This window comes from Littorina saxatilis, linkage group LG4 (assembly GCF_037325665.1).
Source record: "Littorina saxatilis isolate snail1 linkage group LG4, US_GU_Lsax_2.0, whole genome shotgun sequence".
Taxonomy (NCBI): domain Eukaryota; kingdom Metazoa; phylum Mollusca; class Gastropoda; order Littorinimorpha; family Littorinidae; genus Littorina; species Littorina saxatilis.
The window spans coordinates 13,643,576-13,656,299 of record NC_090248.1 but is presented as its reverse complement, the minus strand read 5'-3'; the positions used below and the strand labels follow the sequence as shown (position 1 = coordinate 13,656,299).

The 12,724-nt window shown below is 41.8% G+C and overlaps 1 protein-coding gene across 1 annotated transcript in view; it reads right to left on the bottom strand.

The window, feature by feature from the left end:
* Positions 1 to 12,724, bottom strand: part of LOC138964015 (transmembrane protein 43-like) — a 156,426-nt gene that overhangs the window by 88,391 nt on the left and 55,311 nt on the right. The window lies entirely within an intron of this gene.

Sequence of the window (12,724 nt, the reverse complement as noted above, 5' to 3'; positions counted from 1 at the left end):
AGAACTGAAAACCCGATCGCGACCGATACAACGAAAATTATTGATTATCATCGCGATGATGTAGGTAAGATTAACAATCGCCTTTTTGTCCTATTTACGAGGTTGAAAATTCTAAAGATTTGTGTGTGTAATTGTGTAACGTTGTTTTTAGCATGACCTCAATACGCGGAACCCCCCCGCGGGTTAGGGGGAAGAATTTACCCGATGCTCCCCAGCATGTCGTAAGAGGCGACTAACGGATTCTGTTTCTCTTTTTACCCTTGTTAAGTGTTTCTTGTATAGAATATAGTCAATTTTTGTTAAGATTTTAGTCAAGCAGTATGTAAGAAATGTTAAGTCCTTTGTACTGGAAACTTGCATTCTCCCAGTAAGGTAATACATTGTACTACGTTGCAAGCCCCTGGAGCAAATTTTTGATTGGTGCTTTTGTGAACAAGAAACAATTGACAAGTGGCTCTATCCCATCTCCCCCCTTTCCCCGTCGCGATATAACCTTCGTGGTTGAAAACGACGTTAAACACCAAATAAAGAAAGAAAGGAAGAGAGAACTGACAAGTGAAGAATGACAGAAAGTGTTATATGAAAGAGATAATTCCTATATATATGATACTAGAGGAATACCCGGCTTCGCCGGTTTTTATCCACCAGTTTGTGCCCGGGGTCCACCTGAATATGCCCACCAAATTTGATGCAGAATATTTACGATATCACAAACAGAACTCTACAATCCACAGGTGTTGCTTTGCGAGCTATAAAGAGCTATAAAGAGCTATAAATATCTCACAACTTCTAAGGCGCACAACTCTGCAGAGTCTCTGTGAAGGGCGGCGGTAGTCTCCCTGTCACACCCGCCCCCCGTTTGAATGAACCGAACCATGGATCCTCCAGTCGAGTCCCATTCATGATGACGACGCCGAATGTAATCGAGTGCCGAATCACCATAATCACCTTTGGAGGCGAAGTCCACTCACACAGGAATGAGACATTTAGAGCTTATCTCTAAGCCCTTTTTAGTCTGTTATGGCTTCTCAGAGGAAGGTCAGAACATACAGACTCAGAAAAGCAGCCATACCACATCACAAACAGAACTCTACAGTCCACAGGTGTTTTCTACAGACACACACAAACACACACACACACACACACACACACACACACAGTAACAGAACGCCGGGAATATCCGAAGATGCCCTTAATACCGTACTGCACCATACGAAGGAAGGGAGGTAAACGCTGAAAACACGGAGAAGATAAGGAAGAGTTATGGTACTTGATCCCGGAAAAAAAACCAAAATCGGTTTGCGCTGCGCGCTGAGAGCACGTATTGAAATATCTCATCGACCAGATTTTGTTTCGGGTGTATCTGAATATGGACACCAAATTTGAAGCAGATCCATCGAGAACTTTGGCCGTGCATGGCGATCAAACACACACACACACACACACACACACACACACAGACACAAGTCGTATATATATATGATATATACATCTACCTTCTGCAGCGATAACTCTTTTTGTTTCTAGTCTTTAGTGTCACGCAATTGTGCATTAACCAACTTGATGTCTTCAGCAAGGGATGTTTAAACCCAACTTCAACACTCGACATCTCAAGAGAATTAATTTCGTAAAAGGCACAAGTAAGCAGTCAGGGTGTTGATTTTTGGTATGTGACCAAGTGGAGGGATGGTCTTCCTACGGTGAAGCGAACTGTTTACACGAGGCGGAGTGGGCCTTCAAGATTTCATTAACCAAATTTACAGCGTCTGGCTCGATTTTCATGTGAATCTTCAGTGAAAAGGACTGTTGAATTCAGCTTTCACGAAGATTTTGTTTGTCAGCGAACACGACTTCCCGAGCCAATATTAGTTTGGCACATTGAAGTATCGGGAAAGTTAAACTAGGTATTTCTATGTACAGAACTTTCTTGGGCATTAATTGTTTCCCCAGTTCTTTTGCCAGCAGTTTTACAGTGACTGGAAGAGTGAAGCATATTCTCCTTACGTATACTCAGACGCACATCAGATCTCTTATCCAGTTAATTAGAAGTATTATTGTGTACTATTGCCTGCTTCAACTACTTGATTTTCCCCCCTGTTACAGTACTAGTCACCAAAGTTGTCAGTACTCTTCATTATAACTTGTTGACGATTTTTCGGTTACTGTCAATGTAGCTGTTTTGTTCAGAGTTTATTGTTTTTCTTTATGCCTGTATATTCATTCCTCGAAAAAAGTATCGGTCCCGAATTGCCAAATTCTCGTAGGTTTAAGTGACAAAGCTAACAACCAACCATCTAATCTCGAACTACGTCAACGAACTTACGATTGTGTGCTAGACCCATTTACACTCAAGCCATACGAATCCTGGTTTTTGTACTTCCACTGAAGATAAACCGTAGCAAGACGCACATAAGCTATAGTATACTGTTGAAATTGTTCTTTTTTTGTCAACAAGAAAGATGATTAAACAATTTTTTTTTTTACTGTTCAGTCGAATTAAAATTTACAACGAGTTGTACAATCAGACCGTGAATAAACCGAGGATACTTGCAACGAGTTCTTTGTTAATTTCGTTGTGTTCATGTCCTCAGAATATAATTGGGGAGCAGTACAATCAAAATGTTAATATACTGGTGAACTGACTTGTGTTGGTGTCGTTTGTGTGTTTTGGAATGTGTGTGTGTGTGTGTGTGTGTGTGTGGGTGACCGTACATGTTTTTCTGCATGTCTTTTGTTTTGAATTGTAAAGGCGGGCATGAGAATTGTTAGCCATAAGACCAATTCCGGAAATAACTGGAGGGATTTCTTATTGACTGCGCATGCGGAAAGGGAATACATCTCTTCCACAGCACAATAAGCACACCTTCAGAGTTATTTTGAACATCGTCTTTTGGTGTGCACTTTCAAACGTGCAGATACGCATTATTCGATCTAGAGGTTCCTGCAGCGCACAAGATTTGTTGGTTGTATCCATGTTTTAAATTTCGTCGTAGCTTTAGCAGCTATACGGATTGCAAGGTTTGGCGTTAGCCTAAAATTCCCATCCTTGAGTAATAAAAATCATTCATTCATTTATTTACTTTTTGTCTCTAACGAACTCACATACACCAGGACCTATGCCCAGGAGTAAGATAATATTGGAATCTAGTCTGACTTTCTTCATCCCCAAGAAAGTAGAGGGAGAAAAATCAGATTGTTGATTGGCTAAACTCTTGACCGATTTGTATGGCAATTTGGTTACACAGACCACCAACAGACGGGTAATCTTGAACTTTAGCCTGTTAAATTCATAGCTCAGAATCCAGTGACATTCTTTACTTATTTTTCATTCAAGTCCATGTAAGCAAGCCAAAGATCATTTGTCGTGAAATTAATTGACGGATTGAGCTTCAAACTTAAGCATAATTAATTAATTTGGTTGTTCAATCGACGAAAATGGCGTACGTTGTCAACCATGGGACGTCATTTACACGAAAGAGTTGTCTCCCTTGTCCGATCATACGGATGATTCCTTCCGTTTGACCCATGTAAACGAAATGCATTCGTACAGTTCATCGGAGTTCATTCCGTAACTTCAAACGGATCTAAAATGACTTGTTATGATTACAAGTGCAGGTTCTACAAATTTGGAGACTTAAATGCCTCTGAATTCTGAGCTATGAATTTAACACGCTAAAGTTCAAGATTACCAACAGACGAAACCGCACAATAACCTTCACCTGTTCGCTCGTACCCGAATTAACTCGTTAGTCATGGGGCTTGTGTTTAGCTGGGCAGGTAATCATTCGCTGTGGCCTCCACTGGAAATTACGCGGCATGTCGTCTGCTTCGCAGCACTTTTTGAATGGCGTGGCAGTGTGACGTCACATGGGCGCAATGAAGGGTGGGATAAAATTATTGCTGGTATATGACAAAAATGTTTCTTAAAGTATGGCGGCGTACTTGCGCCAAAAAGTAAACAAAACAAAGATGACAACAATCATTTTCATTCAAAAGTGCATACGTATAAACTACTGTCTCTGATTGTTATTATAAGAATTCAGACGTTTTTCGTTTATTTCCAATCAGGCGTAAGATTTGTGCTTACACAGGTTTATTTTACTACTTTGGGCTCACTTTTTGTGTGTAAGCCTTGTTTTCAGGGTCATTTTAATTGGCATTACTTCATAAGCCTTACACTGAGCTGTTATTATCTCGCAGGTTATCGGTAATTCAGCAATGACCCTCGTACTACTCAGTAATAATCACAATTATTATTGTGATGTTATCATAATGTCACCGTTCCACCATATCTATGTGCCCAATGTTTGTGTGCGGGTACTTACTCCTTTTGACTGCGGCATAATTATTACTTTTCTAGTCTCTACTTTAGGAGGCTAACATTCCACCATACCACTATATAGAATGTTTTGCGCGCGTTTACGCACTTCTTCTGCGACTGCGGCTTACGAGGGGAGTGGGGGTGAAGGGGGGGGGGGGTGGTGGGGGGGTGGGGTGGGGGGGGGGTGAGTTGGACGGTCAGTAATAATCACAATGATTACTGTTCGCGTCTTAACTTAGGCACTAACGTTCCACCATATCTCTATCCAGATTTTATTGTGAGCGTTTACGCACTCCTGCGACTGCGGCCTTAAAGTTTTAAGGAAGGATCGTCAGAACGTTTAGCTAGCTTTTCATGAAGAACGCCATTGGTCACAAAGCAGTATAATTTGAGGAGATTGCTTGGCTGGGCTGGTGACAGGTCAAATTATGTCGCAGTATAGTACCTTGGGCGATGTGTCGGGAGTGCCACGATTGTCACTCAATGGTGCAAAGGCGACCGTTAAAAAGAAAGCGCGAAAGAAAATAATGAAACAAAACACGAAGAGGAACTGAAGGGAAAGACGGCGACAAACGAAGAAAAGAAACAAGTCGCGTAAGGCGAAAATACAACATTTAGTCAAGTAGCTGTCGAACTCACAGAATGAAACTGAACGCAATGCAACGCAGCAAGACCGTATACTCATAGCATCGTCAGTCCATCGCTCACGGCATAGGCAGTGAAATTGACAAGAAGAGCGGGGTAGTAGTTGCGCTGGGAAGGATAGCACGCTTTTCTGTACCTCTCTAGCTCTTCGTTTTAACTTTCTGAGCGTGTTTTTAATCCAAACATATCATATCTATATGTTTTTGGAATCAGGAACCGACAAGGAATAAGATGAAAGTGTTTTTAAATTGATTTGGAAAATTTAATTTTGATCATAATTTTTATATTTAATTTTCAGAGCTTGTTTTTAATCCGAATATAACATATTTATATGTTTTTGGAATCAGCAAATGATGGAGAATAAGATAAACGTAAATTTGGATCGTTTTATAAAAAACATTTTTTTTACAATTTTCAGATTTTTAATGACCAAAGTCATTAATTAATTTTTAAGCCACCACGCTGAAATGCAATACCGAAGTCCGGGCTTCGTCGAACATTACCCGACCAAAATTTCAACCAATTTGGTTGTAAAATGAGGGCGTGACAGTGCCGCCTCAACTTTCACGAAAAGCCGGATATGACGTCATCAAAGACATTTATCAAAAAAATGAAAAAAACGTTCGGGGATTTCATACCCAGGAACTCTCATGTCAAATTTCATAAAGATCGGTCCAGTAGTTTAGTCTGAATCGCTCTACACACACACACACACACACAGACAGACACACACACACACGCACATACACCACGACCCTCGTCTCGATTCCCCCCTCTACGTTAAAACATTTAGTCAAAACTTGACTAAATGTAAAAAGAGCCAAATATAGTGTTAGTTTTGCCGTCAAAGGAACATATACCAAAATGAACAGGGTGGTCCCAAAAAAGCGTCCTATGTTCTTTTTGATCTCATTTTTGACTGCAAAGAGAGATTTAGAAAATTTCTTCACCAAACAATAGCAGAATGATGGCAAATAATGCCTTGCATATTTGGGTAGAAATTGGCCTGTCCTTAGCAGTTGATAATATAATAATACTACCTATTATGACAGCTTATATAGCGCGAACCACAGTAAACTATGCTCTCCGCGCTTTACATATCAGCTATGAATAAAACCATACTATTTAAACACCAAATACACATACATTCTAACAAAATAACGCAACAATAAACTTACAGCAACACATTATCCACTTATTCTCTATCCTTCCTCCTCTTTCTTGGCGATAGGCTCATTTCACGACGCACTGACTTCCCTTGGCCACCTTATTTCCCTGATCGCAACCCACCCGACAACTTTCTGTGAGGGTACCCAGGACAGAATATACGGCAACAAATTCCCAGACCCTTGCAGCTCTGTAGAACGACATCAGAAAGGAAATCAGACGCATACAAGCTGACAGCTGACATGATTGGACGAGTCGTGGTCACGGACAATTTCAATGTTCGTGTTGCAGCAGTTCTTCTACGAAGAGGACCCTGGATAGAGCAGATTATCAACTACTAAAGACAAACCAATTTCAACCAAATTTGCAAGACATAATTTGCCATGATTCTGCTATTGTTTGGTGAAGAAATTTTCTAAATGTCTCTTCGCAGTCAAAAATGAGATCAAAAAGAAAATAGGGCGGGTTTTTTGGACCACCCTGTATAATACATAATATTATATTTATATGATATACTAGAATGAATACCCGCTTCGCCGGGTACCCGGCTTCGCCGGGAAGAAGTAGAGCCGAAGAAGTAGAGCCGAATACCCGGCTTCGCCGGGAAGAAGTAGAGGAATACCCGGCTTTGCCGGGATGAAAGCGATGTGGACAGTGACATTCTAAAAATAGTAACGGGAATATCCGGCTTCGCCGGGATGAAAGCGTTGTGGACAGTGACCTTCTAAAAATAGTAACGGTAATATGGATTGACGCTACACGAAGGAAGGGAGATAACCCCCAAACACTGGAGAAGATAAGGAAGTGTTACTGGTAATGGATCTGGGAAGATGAACAGAAAAACTAAAATCGGTTCAGCGCTGCGCGCTGAGAGCACGTGTTGATAATTCTCATCGACCAGGTTGTGTCCGGGGTCTACCTGAATATGCCCACCAAATTTGAAGCAGATCCATCGAGAACTTTGGCCGTGCATCGCGAACACACACACACACACACACACACACACACACACACACAAACACACACACACAGAAGTCGTATATATATATATATATATATATATATATAGACTAGATGATTACCCGCTTCGCCGGGTACCGGCTTCGCCGGGAAGAAGTAGAGCCGAATACCAGGCTGCGCCTGGGACCCGGCTTTGCCGGGTGTACGCCGGCTTCGCCGGCGCACGAAGGAAAGGAGATAAACACGCAAAACACTGGAGACCTAAAAATAGTAACGTGCAGTGACCTTCTAAAAATAGTAACTTAGTAACGGGAATATGTATTGACGCCACACAGAGGAAGGGAGATAATCGCGGCTGAAAACACTGGAGAAGATAAGGAAGAGTTACTGGTAGCGGATCCCGACAACAAAAAACAAAACAAAAAAAAATCGGTTCAGCGCGCACAGCGCTGCGCACTGAGAGCACGTGTTGAAATATCTCATCGATGAGGTTGTGTCCGGGGTGTAGCTGAATACGGTGTCCAAATTTGAAAAAGATCCACCGAGAACTTTGGCCGTGCATCGCGAACAGACAGACAGACAGACAGACAGACAGACAGACACTAGTCGTATATAGTAGCCGGCTTCGCCGGGAAGAAGTACTTAGAGCCGTACGCCGGCTTCGCCGGGTCCGAACAATGGACCCGCCAAGCTTAGGTCCCTCCCAGATTCGTGGAATGGGAACAGCACGAAAATGATTCAGTGGCCATAATGCCATTCCTGACCATATCGAGTCCCATCCTTGTCGACGAATGTAACCGTGTTAATCACCTTTGGAGGCGAACTCCACTCAAACAGGATTGAGCAATTTATAGCTTATCTGTAAGCCCTTTTGAACTGTTATGGCTTTTCAAAGGAAGGCCAGTACATACAAATACACAAAAGCCGCCAAACCACATCACAAACAGAACTGAACAACCCCCAGGTGTTGCTCACATAGAGAGAGACACACACACACACACAAACACAGAGAAACCGTATCTATAGAGAGATAGATGACAGTGTATTTTTCGCGTGGCTATAAATTGATTCGACCTTTGCACTTTTACAGTGAGGATAATTTACGGGTCCAATTTACGTTCTGGACACTGCGGTGACCTTCTAAAAATAGTAACAGAACGCCGGGAATATCCGAAGACGCCCCACTCATACTATAGTGCACCATACGAAGGAAGGGAGGTAAACGCTGAAAACCTGGAGAAGATGAGAAGATAAGGAAGAGTTACTTATTATTGTGAAATGAACACAAAAACCAAAATCGGTTCAGCGCTGCGCGCTGAGAGCACGTGTTGAAATATCTCATCGATGATATTGTGTCCGGGGTGTAGCTGAATACGGTGTCCAAATTTGAAAAAGATCCACCCAGAACTTTGGCGTTGTGATGTGGTGTAGCGGCTTTGGTGTGTCGGTATGGGGGCCCGGGTAGCTGAGGTGGAACCAAAATCGGTTCAGCGCTGCGCGCTGAGAGCACGTGTTGAAATATCGACCAGGTTGTGTCCTGTCCCGGGTCTACCTGAATATGCCCACCAAATTTGAAGCAGATCCATCAAGAACTTTGGCCGTGCATCGCGCACAACCACACACACACACACACACACACAGACACACAGACAGACAGACAGACACTAGTCGTATACATGTATATATATAGATAGATTCAGCACTCTTTGGAAAGAATGAGTTGCCTATTGCACGCGGCGCTAATGTTCTCCCAGCGGAACTTGGTCGTGGGATTCTTCAGTTATTCTGTTCGATCAGTGTTGCAATCGGGTCCGAAAAGGATCTGAGGTTCGATTATCACCATCGTCCATCTGAGGGTTCCGTCTGAGAAAAAGAGAGAGAGAGAGAGGGGGGGGGGGGGGCGCGGGGGCACAGACAGAGGTTAAAATTGTAAATTTGTTATGCTTTCTCTGTTTTATTGATATCATTTATTGATGGCCGCAGGAGCGGGGTAAGCCAGACAAAAGAGGAAATTGGACAGGGAAAAGTCACTGCCTGAAGCATTCAATAAAGCCACACAAAAAAGAAATTACGACATGCAGGTTTTCAATTCATACTTTTGCAAAGTATCTCTGCACAAGCTTGTGTGCCTCTGTGAGTGTGTTCGTGGCTGCTTTCATGGGGTGCCTGTATCCTCAGGAATTTGAGGATTTCTTTTATCTCTCTTTTTCTGACACCGTTGATTTAACGTCATTTTAAACAGGACAGGTTTTTTTCCTTTCAGTTATAATTTGTAGTAGTTTGACTTTATTGTTTTAGGACAAGTAGAGCTCGTTCACCAGTAGCAAAGACACACTCAGTCCGTCAGTGTGTTTAAGTGTGTGTGATGGGGGGGGGGGGGGCTCTCCCGTGACCGGCCACCTGCAATGTACGGACAGGTTTGCACTGGCCCTAGAGTGTCCGTTCATGAGAGGGACTGCTGTAGCAGTAAAACTAGTATGATACATAAATAATCAATTTATCCACTTGACTATATTCACAACAGGGACCTATCACTCTTCTTTGCATGTTTTTATGCCTACGATTTTTCAAATACTCTGCAACACATGTAACCCAAATACAACATGACTGTGCCCGTACAATACCGCTTCTTTTATGAAAACATTGCTTCGGCCATGTTGATTTTAATCAACCAATTTTCTTGTTTCAGTTGCAATTTGTTACACCTTGATGTCTACATATGAGTAAATGTTTGTAAGTCTGTGTTGGAAGGTTGCTATGTGTGTTTAAGTGTGTGTGTGTGTGTGTGTGTGTGTGTGTGTGTGTGTGTGTGTGTGTGTTTGTGTGTTTGTGTGTGTGTGTGTGTGTGCTTTGGCGTGCGTGTGTGCGTGAATTTTTTTCAGTGTCACCGCAAAAGATATGATTGGTTTGGGTAGGTTGGTACGCAGTTTTAACCCGTCACACACTAATTATTGCTTTTTTGTCCTCTAAGAAATACACTTTTTCCTCTTTAACTTTTTCTGTCACGATAATAACGACAAGTCCGGAGTTGGAATGGACATCAAGAATTCCACTGTCTACTGATTCGAGAAATCGTTCGCGGTTGCAGACGAATAATAACAAACACTGTGCATGACAAGTAATTTTCCTGTAATTAACGGTGACACAAATCGTTCTTGAAATAAAAATCGTGACTATGATCCATCTGAAATAATTATCCAAGCTCGTCTTCATCGTCATTTTAATCCCACGAACTCACACTGTTATAAATAGTAAATTTCTTCCGCCAGATTATCCACACATTAGAACGTTTTGTCTCATCACTTGCGTCTCGTCAAATTGCAACTGGTTTGCCATCTGGGGCCTTGCTTTTTATATTTAGTCAAGTTTTGACTAAATATTTTAACATCGAGGGGGAATCGAAACGAGGGTCGTGGTGTATGTGCGTATGTGTGTGTGTGCGTGCGTGTGTGTGTGTGTGTAGAGCGATTCAGACTAAACTACAGGACCGATCTTTATGAAATTTGACATGAGAGTTCCTGGGTATGAAATCTCGGAACGTTTTTTTCATTTTTTTGATAAATGTCTTTGATGACGTCATATCCGGCTTTTCGTGAAAGTTGAGGCGGCACTGTCACGCCCTCATTTTTCAACCAAATTGGTTGAAATTTTGGTCAAGTACTCTTCGACGAAGCCCGGGGTTCGGTATTGCATTTCAGCTTGGTGGCTTAAAAATTAATTAATGACTTTGGTCATTAAAAATCTGAAAATTGTAAAAAAAAATAAAAAATTATAAAACGATCCAAATTTACGTTTATCTTATTCTCCATCATTTGCTGATTCCAAAAACATATAAATATGTTATATTCGGATTAAAAACAAGCTCTGAAAATTAAATATATAAAAATTATTATCAAATTTTTTTTTTCGAAATCAATTTAAAAACACTTTCATCTTATTCCTTGTCGGTTCCTGGTTCCAAAAATATATAGATATGATATGTTTGGATTAAAAACACGCTCAGAAAGTTAAAACGAAGAGAGGTACAGAAAAGCGTGCTATGCAGCATAGCGTAACCACTACCCCGCTCTTCTTGTCAATTTCACTGCCTATGCCGTGAGCGGTGGACCACGAGTATACGGTCTTGCTGCGTTGCATTGCGTTCAGTTTCATTCTGTGAGTTCGACAGCTACTTGACTAAATATTGTATTTTCGCCTTACGCGACTTGTATAATGTTCCAATCTGTTCACGTCTTGGTGCGGTCTCGACGGGAAAGCGGGCATAGACATTCATTCTTCTTTGTATTAATACTAACAAATTTCACGTAGGGTCTTTAAGTTGTGGTCAAATCTAAGAGGAAACGCAGTCGTTGGTTTCTGTGTGTAATGCACGAACTCCTGTTTTCGTCCTGTTCGTGTAAATGTATGTGAGGCCATTACAAGTGGTCTTAGTAAACCTTTGTGGTGCCGCGGTGTTTTCCGCCGTCAAATGCTCAAGCGTAACTATTCAGTAATTCTTTTTGTATCAACTATTTAAGGTTTCGCCTGCAGTTTCACTTCCTAGACAAACTTGCCTCTTTTTTTCCTCATTTTTTTGTTTTGTTTTGTTTTTGGACTGTACTCTAGACGTTTGAATGAGCTGGTAGCTAATACTGAAATTTTGCTAGAAGAACAAACAGTGGATCGTTACACAATGCAGTGGTCGCGCTTTGCGTTCTGTTGACAGGTATAGACTATTTTACGGAAATAACTCTGTCGGGTTTTTATCGGTTGTGGAAGAGATGCTCAGTCACAGTATTTACCTTAATACAAATATTAAAAAAACCACTAATTACTTTAGTCATTAGCGATAATTACGTGTTTCTCTTCTCTCTTCTTCTTCGTCAGTTCATGTGCTGAAACTCCCACGTTCACTCATGTTTTTGTACGAGTGGATGTGTACGTGTACGACCGTTTTTACCCTATTAAGGCAGCATACGCCGATTTCGGGGGAAGCATGCTGGATATTTTTGTGTTTCTATAACCCACCGAACTCTGAGATGGATTACAGTATCACGTGTTTGATCCAGTTAGACACAGTGAGCTCTGTATCAAAGGAAAGTGCAGAGTTTTGGGAACAGAACGGTATAAAAATCAAGAGTACTGGTCAAGGAGCAAACATGCACGAGGCAAAATTAAAAACTCTGACTGTCGAAAGTAATAATTTAGTTCACCATCGCCAAACAGTATCACAGATGTATGCAGTTATATACGAGCAACGTGGTTCCATGTTAACCCGTTCAAACTCTTGACTGGAGAAAACATCTACCCCAATATTTGCTGTGGGCTGGGAGTAAGTAGGAGAATACAGACCAGGAGAGTGTCGGAAAAATCAAAGGAATAATGCCAAACGTAAACACCCCTCGGGTACTATTGCAAAGGTCTATTTGACGAAAAAGTGACATGTACTAAGTACACGTTCATAGGTTTTGTTGTAGCAAACACTTCTGACTTAAGCGCGATCGAGCTTACGCTTGGATACTATTTGGCACTACGCCCTTCTATAATTGCTGGGGCGAGGGGACATGGGGTGTTGGGGGGCGGGGGGGGGGGGGGTGGCAGGTAGAGAACATCGATTTGTGTTTGTTATGGTAGGGGGGGGGGGTGGGGGTG